The sequence below is a fragment of the Trichomycterus rosablanca genome, chromosome 27 (assembly GCF_030014385.1).
Source record: "Trichomycterus rosablanca isolate fTriRos1 chromosome 27, fTriRos1.hap1, whole genome shotgun sequence".
In the NCBI taxonomy this organism is placed as follows: domain Eukaryota; kingdom Metazoa; phylum Chordata; class Actinopteri; order Siluriformes; family Trichomycteridae; genus Trichomycterus; species Trichomycterus rosablanca.
In genome coordinates this window covers 5436069-5448986 of record NC_086014.1, presented here as the reverse complement: position 1 = coordinate 5448986, position 12918 = coordinate 5436069, and positions in this window count along the sequence as shown.

Below are 12918 nucleotides of genomic sequence, written 5' to 3'. Positions count from 1 at the left end.
GATGCATTTTTTTTTCCTTTATTTTGTGTTTAGAAAAATGAATGGCAGTTTTTTTCCCTAGTTGGTTTATGGTGCATATACCAGAGTGAATAGATTCTGAACCTGGGCATATAGGGTGATGATTTTAGTAGAGGCGGCTGCTATGTGAATTAAATACTGTAGATTGTTTAACACACTCGCACAGTCTTTCTCTCACGTGGTTTCAGAATGACCTTAATTACCCTTATTGACAAAAACTTTGTTTCTGTTTTATTCACAAATATTTAGATTCCCGGTTTAGTACTTTATACCAGTGTGGGTCATTCATTACCGGGCCGCACAGAAAGAATAAATAATTAGAGATCGCTACAAGAGCAATTAAATTTCCAATACTCTTTGGGTGTTATTGCACCCAATCACCACTAGGTGGGAGCAGCGTCTCGTTGCAGCCAAAAAAGCTCAGGATTCACACATTTCCCATTCTATAGTTATTCGGGCGGCACGGTCGCCTCACAGCAAGAAGGTCCTGGGTTCGATCCCAAGGTGGGGCGGTTTGGGTCCTTTCTGTGCGGAGTTTGCATGTTCTCCCCGTGTCTGCGTGGGTTTCCTCCTTTAGTTCAAAGACATGCAAGTGAGGTGAATTGGAGACACTAAATTGCCCATGACTGTGTTCGATATAACCTTGTGTAATGAGTAACTACCGTTCCTGTCTTGAATGTAACCAAAAGTGTAAAACGACGTTAAAATCCTAATAAACAAACATCGTTTGCGAGGAATATTATTAAATCCTCCCGCCCCTGCCGGTCCGTGAAATTATATCTTATATGAAACCGGTCCGTGGTGCAAAAAAGGTCGGGAAATGCTGCTTTATAGAATCCCTCTTGACGGCAATTGACGGGATATTCCTCTAGCACACCAGCGCCGAGATTCTGAACTCTTAGTGCTGCGTACGTGCACTCTTTGATTAAGGTTATATGAATATTATATTAATAGGCTTTATTTGGATTAGGTACGCTGGAGCACATCCTGAGCAGCTGTCCTAAAGCACTTGGGGAAGGGCGTTTCCGCTGGCGACATGACAAAGTGCTGAAGGTAATACCCGAGCACATCTGCAGCGCCATAGACCACCACGGTGTGATGTCACATTTGTAAGAGCTGGTGAACATCCCAAACCCAAGCCGAGAACTCGAGCAGGCCTCCGAGGCGCAGCACGTGACTGGCAACTGAGGGTGGACCTGGGCAAGTGACTTAAATTCTCAGATTCCCAGGGAACAAAAGCACTCTTAGGCCAGACGTGGCTGGTTTCGGATCTGTCAGAGCAGGTGGTCATACTGGAGCTGACAGTACCTTGGGAAGAACGGATGGAGGAGGCCAACGAAAGGAAGAGAGGCAGATACATGGAGCTGGTACAGGAGTGCCGCAGAAGGGGGTGGAGGGCACGGCGCTTATAGCGTCCCGGGTAGCACTGGCGCACAGAAAAGGAAAGCCATCAGACAAGCTTCAGAAGCAGCGGAGAAAGCTTTAATATGGTTGTGGATTAGGAGGGACAAACCGTGGGCTATTGCTGCTTGGACACGGGCTGGGAACTGATCACTCTCGGTTGGGTTGCCGGGGTGAGGGTGTCTGTAGTTGAAAGACCCGAAACACCCTGTGACCCTAGGTACCATCAGTGACAATGTGTCCATGTGCATCACTAAATGTATCATGCAAATAAGTCCAATTGGAACCTGATACAGTGACAAAATGGTTTATCTTTGGAAATATTGCATGTTCTTTTAAAAAATTACAATAAATGACAAATGTGCACCACATGGGCATAAAACAAAACAAAAAAGCCAAAACTAAAATTATATTTGCAGTTTGGAGCCAGCAGAGGGCGGTGTTATTAGATTCAATAAGATTTAATTGCTATTATACTGTACTGTAGTTTGCAGAAATTTGGGAGCTGCTCCTAAACCCTGAGGGAGAAGAGCGAGTAAGAGAGTAAGAAAAACAATAACTGAATGTTTGAGAAGTGAATCCGAGAACAACAACCCTGCAGATGTATTTTTTTCCTTCTCATGTTTAACATATCAGCTGCTCCTGTTTATATTTTTAGGGGTTCTTGCTTCTGCTGTAGGGCTGAGGTGCCAACATGAGCAGACAGAAGGCAGGGGGAATGATCCTGGATCAGTACTTTTGGCATTAACAGAATAAAGTGGATGCAGTGTTCGTTCTAAAAGACTACTAGAGGTATACACTGATCAGCCATAACATTAAAACCACCTTGTTTCTACGCTCATTGTCTATTTTTTTCAGCTCCACTTACCATATAGAAGCACTTTGTAGTTCTACAATTACTGACTGTTGTCTATCTGTTTCTCTACATGTGTTGTTAGCCACCTTTCATGCTGTTCCTGAATGGTCAGGACCACTACAGAGCAGGTATTATTTAGGTGGTGGATCATTCTCAGCACTGCACTGACACTGACATGGTGGTGGTGTGTTAGTGTGTGTTGTGTTGGTATGAGTGGATCAGACACAGCAGCACTGCTGGAGTTTTTAAATACCCTGTCCACTCAGTGTCCACTATTAGACACTCCTACCTAGTTGGTTCACCTTGTAGATGTAAAGTTGCAATGGATTGGCACCCTGTCTGTGGTATTTCTGCCTTGTGACCAGTGTTCCCTGGTAAAACCATACCCGCTATGACCCTGACCAGAATAAAGCGGTTGATGAAAATAAGATGAAAGAAATGAAACAAAAGCTGTTTGCATCAGGGCCTTTTCTAATCGTGTGGGGTGGCACGGTGGCTCGGTGGGTTGCACTGTCTCTTTACAGCAAGAAGGTCCTGGGTTTGATTCCCAGGTGGAGCGGTCCGGGTCCTTTCTGTGTGGAGTTTGCATGTTCTCCCCGTGTCTGTGTGGGTTTCCTCCTACAGTACAAAGACGTGTAAGGTAGGTGAACTGGACATACAAAATTGTCCGTGACCAAGTGTTTGTAACCTGTCCTGTCATGAATGGTAAATTCTACATCTAAATAAATACAATCTAATCAAGTGTTTTATCCAAACACAAGCAAGAGAACAGCAGTAAATGCTTGTCTGGTTACTTTACACTGCATGTACTCCGCCATGCTTTATAAATCCGCATCTGCCACATCAGCCTGCTGTCCTATGTAGTATAAACTCACAACTGCTAAATCAGGCAGTTCTTGTTCAATCATCCTGCCTGAGGGAGTTTGATAGGAATCAAATCATGTGTCAGTAATTTTCTCTTGCGGATGCAGAGCCAGATCAGCAGCAACTGGAAAGATGCAAAGTGGCTGTGGCTAACGGAGGGGACAAAGCATGCGAGTCAGGAACCAGTTAGGAATCAAAGGTACATCTACAAAAATAACCTGTAGCCACAACTGAGAATAAGATCCTAATGTGTGGCCATGACTACTGTCCATTTTATCAGCTCCACTTACCATATAGAAGCACTTTGTGGTTCTACAATTACTGACTGTAGTCCATCTGTTTCTCTGCATGCTTTTCGGGACCACTACAGAGCAGGTATTATTTAGGTGGTGGATCATTATCACATGGTGGTGGTGTGTTAGTGTGTGTTGTGCTAATATGGATGGATCAGACACAGCACTGTCCCTGCTGGACTGAGAATAGTGGGCAGCGTCCTGTGACCACTGATGAAGGTCTAGAAGATGACCGACTCAAACAGCAGCGATAGATGAGCGATCGTCTCTGACTTTACATCTACATTTACATCTGCTCTGTAGTGGACTTATGGGGGTCCTGACCATTGAAGAACAGGGTGAAAGCAGGTTAAAAATGTATGTAGAGAAACAGATGGACTACAGTCAGTAATTGTAGAACTACAAATGCTTCTATATGGTAAGTGGAGCTGATAAAATGGACAGTGAGTGTAGAAACCTACCTAATGGGTAGAATGTTGGGCTATTAATCGAAAGGTTGTTGATTCAAACCCAGCCTTTGCTATGCTATGCAGCCACTGCTGGGTACTTGAGCAAGGCCCTTAACCCTCTTTGCTACAGTGGAGCTGTACAATAGTTGACCCTGCGCTCTGACCAGTACAACGTCATTGTACGGTACATGTGTATGTTTTAGATTAGAACCCTGCATGGTACTTAATGCGCACTGTTTTAAAAATTAAAAATGCCTTTAGGGGTGTGAACAGGGTGTAAGAGGGAGTGATGATAAAATAATGATAAAACCATGAGCGTGAGATGTTCATCTATCTTGTTCTCTCACCCTTCTCTCTCTCTCTATGTGTTTATGTCTCTGATTAAGTGGATCATGTGTAAGCGGTTGCATTTGAGTTACAAATCCAATTTCTAAAAGAACTGGGACGGTATGAAGAATTAAAAGTCCGTAATTTTGACTTGATAGGGTCTGTGTTGTCATATACACTGATCAGCCATAACATTAAAACCACCTCCTTGTTTCTACACTCACTGTCCATTTGATCAGCTCCACTTACCAGATAGGAGCACTTTGTAGTTCTACAATTACTGACTGTAGTCCATCTGTTTCTCTACATACTGTTTTAGCCTGCTTTTATAGTGTTCTTCAGCACTGCAGTGACACTGACATGGTGGTGGTGTGTTAGTGTGTGTTGTGCTGGTATGAGTGGACCAGACACAGCAGCGCTGCTGGAGTTTTTAAATACCGTGTCCACTCACTGTCCACTCTATTAGACACTCCTACCTAGTTGGTCCTCCTTGTAGATGTGAAGTCAGAGACGATCGCTCATCTATTGCTGCTGGTTGAGTTGGTCATCTTCTAGACCTTAATCAGTGGTCACAGGACGCTGCCCACAGGGTGCTGTTGGCTAAATATTTTTGGTTGGTGGACTATTCTCAGTCCAGCACTGACAGTGAGGTGTTTTAAAACTCCATCAGCATACCAGCACAACACACACTGCAGTGCTGAGAATGATCCACCACCCAAATAATACCTGCTCTACTCTGTGGTGGTCCTGTGGGGGTCCTGACCATTGAAGAACAGCAAAAAAGCGGGCTAACGAAGCATGCAGAGAAACAGATGGACAACAGTCAGTAATTGTAGAACTACAAAGTGCTTCTATATGGTAAGTAGAGCTGACAAAACGGACAGTGAGTGTAGAAACAAGGAGGTGGTTTTAATGTTATGGCTGATCAGTGTATATACTGGATGTGTTTAGTAGTAAACATTCACCCCAGCTTCCTTTTCCACCTCTTTCCACTTCTCTGTTCTGGGCTTAATGTCAATTAGTGCCCGGCTGAGACTGCAGCTCCCACCACAGCGAGTCAGCGACACCACACCCTCTCCGCCCATGTGTCACTCAAACTTAAGCCTTGGTAACCATGGAGATCCTGCCAACCATGCCAAGTTGTACGTTCAACATCCTCCCAGTGACCTTGAGTTGGGTGGCCACCTGAGCAGGGCAGAGCCAACACCAAAGGTTTTTATCAAAGACCCGAATTAAAATGATTCCAGCTGAATTAATTAGGATTAGAGATTTAGTCGCATTTTATGACGCAGCGCTGGACCGTGTTGATTGATAAAAGTTTTCAGAAGTACTTCCATGCCCATGTGTTCCTATATTTACCGCATAAGCATGACGGTTTCTCATGTAATGCCGTTTGAGGGTTGGAAGGTCACTGGCTTTACCCTACACGGATTGAGATTCTCCGGATTCCCTAAATCTTTTCACAATAAGTACAGTAGATGGTAAAAGACCAAAAATTATTAACAGTTATCTTACAAAGTTTGGCAGTACGTGGTGAGCCCTGACCCATCTACAATAGTAGTCTATATTTTATTATTGGACAGCAACAATCTTCTTGGTTAATGCAGGAAGATGCTTAACGGTGCTGGAGTCAGACACCCCTGTAGTTTTAGACTTACTTCTGCCTGTCAGTGGAGTATTTAAAGTACATCTTCTACATTTCTTTTGCCTCCAGTGAGGAACCCGGTGCCTGTAAACTCACCGTAAGGTCCCAAACCACTTGTATCTGATTTATAAATTCAAGATTTGATAATACAAAGAGGTTTTTAATATTACTCACCTCCTTGTTTCTACACTCACTGTCCATTTTATCAGCTCCATCTACCATATAGAAGCACTTTGTAGTTCTACAATTACTGACTGTAGTCCATCTGTTTCTCTGCATGCTTTGTTAACCCCCTTTCATGCTGTTCTTCAATGGTCAGGACTCTTCCAGGACCATCACAGACCAGGTATTATTTAGGTGGTGGATCATTCTCAGCACTGTAGTGACAATGACATGGTGGTGGTGTGTTAGTGTGTGTTGTGCTGGTATGAGTGGATCAGACACAGCAATGCTGCTGGAGTTTTTAAATACCGTGTCCACTCACTGTCCACTCTGTTAGACACTCCTACCTAGTCGGTCCACCTTGTAGATGTAAAGTCAGAGACGATCGCTCATCTATTGCTGCTGTTTGAGTCGGTCATCTTCTAGACCTTCATCAGTGGTCACAGGACGCTGCCCATGGGTTGCTGTTGGCTGAATATTTTTGGTTGGTGGACTATTCTCAGTCCAGCACTGACAGTGAGGTGTTTAAAAACTCAATCGGCATTGCTGTGTCTGATCCACTCATACCAGCACAACACACACTAACACACCACCACCATGTCAGTGCAGTGCTGAGAATGATCCACCACCTAAATAATACCTGCTCTGTAGTGGTCCTGTGGAACAGCATGAAAGCAGGCTAACAAAGCATGTAAAGAAACAGATGGACTACAGTCAGTAATTGTAGAACTACAAAGTACTCCTATATGGTAAGTGGAGCTGATAAAATAGACAGTGAGTGTAGAAACAAGGTGGTTTTAATGTTTCTTGCAGCTGTTTGCATGTTAGCTGGTAAGATGGGCCTCTGAAGTGCATGACCCTGACCGTGTGTGTGTGTGTGGGTGTGGACGACAGAGTCCCTGAACACATGACCCCTCCCCATCTGTGGGCCTCAGCTACCTTCTACCTTCTTTCTGCCAGGAGAGAGAAAATATCTGATAGAAACAGGGACACATGATACAGCAACAGACAACAGACCTAAATAAACAAGAGATGATGCAAAAAATAGATGGTGCAGAAAACAGACGTGATCAGGACGTCACACAGAATTCGAAAATAGATTTAATGAAATTAAATTTGTTTCTACGCTCATTGTCTATTTTTTTCAGCTCCACTTACCATATAGAAGCACTTTGTAGTTCTACAATTACTGACTGTTGTCTATCTGTTTCTCTACATGTGTTGTTAGCCACCTTTCATGCTGTTCCTGAATGGTCAGGACCACTACAGAGCAGGTATTATTTAGGTGGTGGATCATTCTCAGCACTGCACTGACACTGACATGGTGGTGGTGTGTTAGTGTGTGTTGTGTTGGTATGAGTGGATCAGACACAGCAGCACTGCTGGAGTTTTTAAATACCCTGTCCACTCAGTGTCCACTATTAGACACTCCTACCTAGTTGGTTCACCTTGTAGATGTAAAGTTGCAATGGATTGGCACCCTGTCTGTGGTATTTCTGCCTTGTGACCAGTGTTCCCTGGTAAAACCATACCCGCTATGACCCTGACCAGAATAAAGCGGTTGATGAAAATAAGATGAAAGAAATGAAACAAAAGCTGTTTGCATCAGGGCCTTTTCTAATCGTGTGGGGTGGCACGGTGGCTCGGTGGGTTGCACTGTCTCTTTACAGCAAGAAGGTCCTGGGTTTGATTCCCAGGTGGAGCGGTCCGGGTCCTTTCTGTGTGGAGTTTGCATGTTCTCCCCGTGTCTGTGTGGGTTTCCTCCTACAGTACAAAGACGTGTAAGGTAGGTGAACTGGACATACAAAATTGTCCGTGACCAAGTGTTTGTAACCTGTCCTGTCATGAATGGTAAATTCTACATCTAAATAAATACAATCTAATCAAGTGTTTTATCCAAACACAAGCAAGAGAACAGCAGTAAATGCTTGTCTGGTTACTTTACACTGCATGTACTCCGCCATGCTTTATAAATCCGCATCTGCCACATCAGCCTGCTGTCCTATGTAGTATAAACTCACAACTGCTAAATCAGGCAGTTCTTGTTCAATCATCCTGCCTGAGGGAGTTTGATAGGAATCAAATCATGTGTCAGTAATTTTCTCTTGCGGATGCAGAGCCAGATCAGCAGCAACTGGAAAGATGCAAAGTGGCTGTGGCTAACGGAGGGGACAAAGCATGCGAGTCAGGAACCAGTTAGGAATCAAAGGTACATCTACAAAAATAACCTGTAGCCACAACTGAGAATAAGATCCTAATGTGTGGCCATGACTACTGTCCATTTTATCAGCTCCACTTACCATATAGAAGCACTTTGTGGTTCTACAATTACTGACTGTAGTCCATCTGTTTCTCTGCATGCTTTTCGGGACCACTACAGAGCAGGTATTATTTAGGTGGTGGATCATTATCACATGGTGGTGGTGTGTTAGTGTGTGTTGTGCTAATATGGATGGATCAGACACAGCACTGTCCCTGCTGGACTGAGAATAGTGGGCAGCGTCCTGTGACCACTGATGAAGGTCTAGAAGATGACCGACTCAAACAGCAGCGATAGATGAGCGATCGTCTCTGACTTTACATCTACATTTACATCTGCTCTGTAGTGGACTTATGGGGGTCCTGACCATTGAAGAACAGGGTGAAAGCAGGTTAAAAATGTATGTAGAGAAACAGATGGACTACAGTCAGTAATTGTAGAACTACAAATGCTTCTATATGGTAAGTGGAGCTGATAAAATGGACAGTGAGTGTAGAAACCTACCTAATGGGTAGAATGTTGGGCTATTAATCGAAAGGTTGTTGATTCAAACCCAGCCTTTGCTATGCTATGCAGCCACTGCTGGGTACTTGAGCAAGGCCCTTAACCCTCTTTGCTACAGTGGAGCTGTACAATAGTTGACCCTGCGCTCTGACCAGTACAACGTCATTGTACGGTACATGTGTATGTTTTAGATTAGAACCCTGCATGGTACTTAATGCGCACTGTTTTAAAAATTAAAAATGCCTTTAGGGGTGTGAACAGGGTGTAAGAGGGAGTGATGATAAAATAATGATAAAACCATGAGCGTGAGATGTTCATCTATCTTGTTCTCTCACCCTTCTCTCTCTCTCTATGTGTTTATGTCTCTGATTAAGTGGATCATGTGTAAGCGGTTGCATTTGAGTTACAAATCCAATTTCTAAAAGAACTGGGACGGTATGAAGAATTAAAAGTCCGTAATTTTGACTTGATAGGGTCTGTGTTGTCATATACACTGATCAGCCATAACATTAAAACCACCTCCTTGTTTCTACACTCACTGTCCATTTGATCAGCTCCACTTACCAGATAGGAGCACTTTGTAGTTCTACAATTACTGACTGTAGTCCATCTGTTTCTCTACATACTGTTTTAGCCTGCTTTTATAGTGTTCTTCAGCACTGCAGTGACACTGACATGGTGGTGGTGTGTTAGTGTGTGTTGTGCTGGTATGAGTGGACCAGACACAGCAGCGCTGCTGGAGTTTTTAAATACCGTGTCCACTCACTGTCCACTCTATTAGACACTCCTACCTAGTTGGTCCTCCTTGTAGATGTGAAGTCAGAGACGATCGCTCATCTATTGCTGCTGGTTGAGTTGGTCATCTTCTAGACCTTAATCAGTGGTCACAGGACGCTGCCCACAGGGTGCTGTTGGCTAAATATTTTTGGTTGGTGGACTATTCTCAGTCCAGCACTGACAGTGAGGTGTTTTAAAACTCCATCAGCATACCAGCACAACACACACTGCAGTGCTGAGAATGATCCACCACCCAAATAATACCTGCTCTACTCTGTGGTGGTCCTGTGGGGGTCCTGACCATTGAAGAACAGCAAAAAAGCGGGCTAACGAAGCATGCAGAGAAACAGATGGACAACAGTCAGTAATTGTAGAACTACAAAGTGCTTCTATATGGTAAGTAGAGCTGACAAAACGGACAGTGAGTGTAGAAACAAGGAGGTGGTTTTAATGTTATGGCTGATCAGTGTATATACTGGATGTGTTTAGTAGTAAACATTCACCCCAGCTTCCTTTTCCACCTCTTTCCACTTCTCTGTTCTGGGCTTAATGTCAATTAGTGCCCGGCTGAGACTGCAGCTCCCACCACAGCGAGTCAGCGACACCACACCCTCTCCGCCCATGTGTCACTCAAACTTAAGCCTTGGTAACCATGGAGATCCTGCCAACCATGCCAAGTTGTACGTTCAACATCCTCCCAGTGACCTTGAGTTGGGTGGCCACCTGAGCAGGGCAGAGCCAACACCAAAGGTTTTTATCAAAGACCCGAATTAAAATGATTCCAGCTGAATTAATTAGGATTAGAGATTTAGTCGCATTTTATGACGCAGCGCTGGACCGTGTTGATTGATAAAAGTTTTCAGAAGTACTTCCATGCCCATGTGTTCCTATATTTACCGCATAAGCATGACGGTTTCTCATGTAATGCCGTTTGAGGGTTGGAAGGTCACTGGCTTTACCCTACACGGATTGAGATTCTCCGGATTCCCTAAATCTTTTCACAATAAGTACAGTAGATGGTAAAAGACCAAAAATTATTAACAGTTATCTTACAAAGTTTGGCAGTACGTGGTGAGCCCTGACCCATCTACAATAGTAGTCTATATTTTATTATTGGACAGCAACAATCTTCTTGGTTAATGCAGGAAGATGCTTAACGGTGCTGGAGTCAGACACCCCTGTAGTTTTAGACTTACTTCTGCCTGTCAGTGGAGTATTTAAAGTACATCTTCTACATTTCTTTTGCCTCCAGTGAGGAACCCGGTGCCTGTAAACTCACCGTAAGGTCCCAAACCACTTGTATCTGATTTATAAATTCAAGATTTGATAATACAAAGAGGTTTTTAATATTACTCACCTCCTTGTTTCTACACTCACTGTCCATTTTATCAGCTCCATCTACCATATAGAAGCACTTTGTAGTTCTACAATTACTGACTGTAGTCCATCTGTTTCTCTGCATGCTTTGTTAACCCCCTTTCATGCTGTTCTTCAATGGTCAGGACTCTTCCAGGACCATCACAGACCAGGTATTATTTAGGTGGTGGATCATTCTCAGCACTGTAGTGACAATGACATGGTGGTGGTGTGTTAGTGTGTGTTGTGCTGGTATGAGTGGATCAGACACAGCAATGCTGCTGGAGTTTTTAAATACCGTGTCCACTCACTGTCCACTCTGTTAGACACTCCTACCTAGTCGGTCCACCTTGTAGATGTAAAGTCAGAGACGATCGCTCATCTATTGCTGCTGTTTGAGTCGGTCATCTTCTAGACCTTCATCAGTGGTCACAGGACGCTGCCCATGGGTTGCTGTTGGCTGAATATTTTTGGTTGGTGGACTATTCTCAGTCCAGCACTGACAGTGAGGTGTTTAAAAACTCAATCGGCATTGCTGTGTCTGATCCACTCATACCAGCACAACACACACTAACACACCACCACCATGTCAGTGCAGTGCTGAGAATGATCCACCACCTAAATAATACCTGCTCTGTAGTGGTCCTGTGGAACAGCATGAAAGCAGGCTAACAAAGCATGTAAAGAAACAGATGGACTACAGTCAGTAATTGTAGAACTACAAAGTACTCCTATATGGTAAGTGGAGCTGATAAAATAGACAGTGAGTGTAGAAACAAGGTGGTTTTAATGTTTCTTGCAGCTGTTTGCATGTTAGCTGGTAAGATGGGCCTCTGAAGTGCATGACCCTGACCGTGTGTGTGTGTGTGGGTGTGGACGACAGAGTCCCTGAACACATGACCCCTCCCCATCTGTGGGCCTCAGCTACCTTCTACCTTCTTTCTGCCAGGAGAGAGAAAATATCTGATAGAAACAGGGACACATGATACAGCAACAGACAACAGACCTAAATAAACAAGAGATGATGCAAAAAATAGATGGTGCAGAAAACAGACGTGATCAGGACGTCACACAGAATTCGAAAATAGATTTAATTAAACTGTATAATAAATAAAACAATGCACAGTAGACAATGAGGTGAGGAGCGATATGTGCACAAATGAGTTCAGTAAATGTTATGCCTAATGTTATTGACCTAAGATGTTGTGTATCTAGAGAGTAGTTGGCATTTTGTTTGGCAAGTTATCGACCTGTTGTGCTTGTAGATGTTTATTTCGATGTACGTACGTACGTACATACACTGATCTTTTATTGTGTTGGTCCCCCTTTTGCTGCCAAAACAGCCCTGACCCGTCGAGGTAAGGACTCATGGACTCCACTAGACCCCTGAAGGTGTGCTGTGGTATCTGGCACCAAGATGCCTCCACGGATTAGACTTGTATCTCCAGCACATCCCACAGATGCAATCTAGAGGCCAAGTCAACACCTGAAACTCGTCGTTGTGCTCCTCAAACCCTTCCTGAACCGTGGCGGGGCGCATTATCCTGCTGAAAGAGGCCACAGAGATCAAGGAATACTGTTTCCATGAAAGGGTGTACATGGGTGTCTGCAACAATGCTTAGGTAGGTGGGACGTGTCAAAGTAACGTCCACATGGATGGCAGGACCCAAGGTTTCCCAGCAGAACATTGCCCAAAGCATCACACTGCCTCCGCCGGCTTGCCTTGCTGATATATCCCATCCACTGATATCTCCCATCCCGTGATTAAGAGATAACCAGTGGTGGGGTTTGAACCAGCGTCTGTTTGATTACTAGCCCAGCACCTAAACCACTAGGCTACACTTATGACTGTATGTAAACTTGTGACTTAACGCCGCTTCATACATCGTCTGTTTTACACACACACACACACACACACACACACACACACACACACACTAGTAGCTCCAATTGGCCTGACTGCATGTCTTTAGATTTGTAGTTGGAAACCCATGTAGACAGACAGA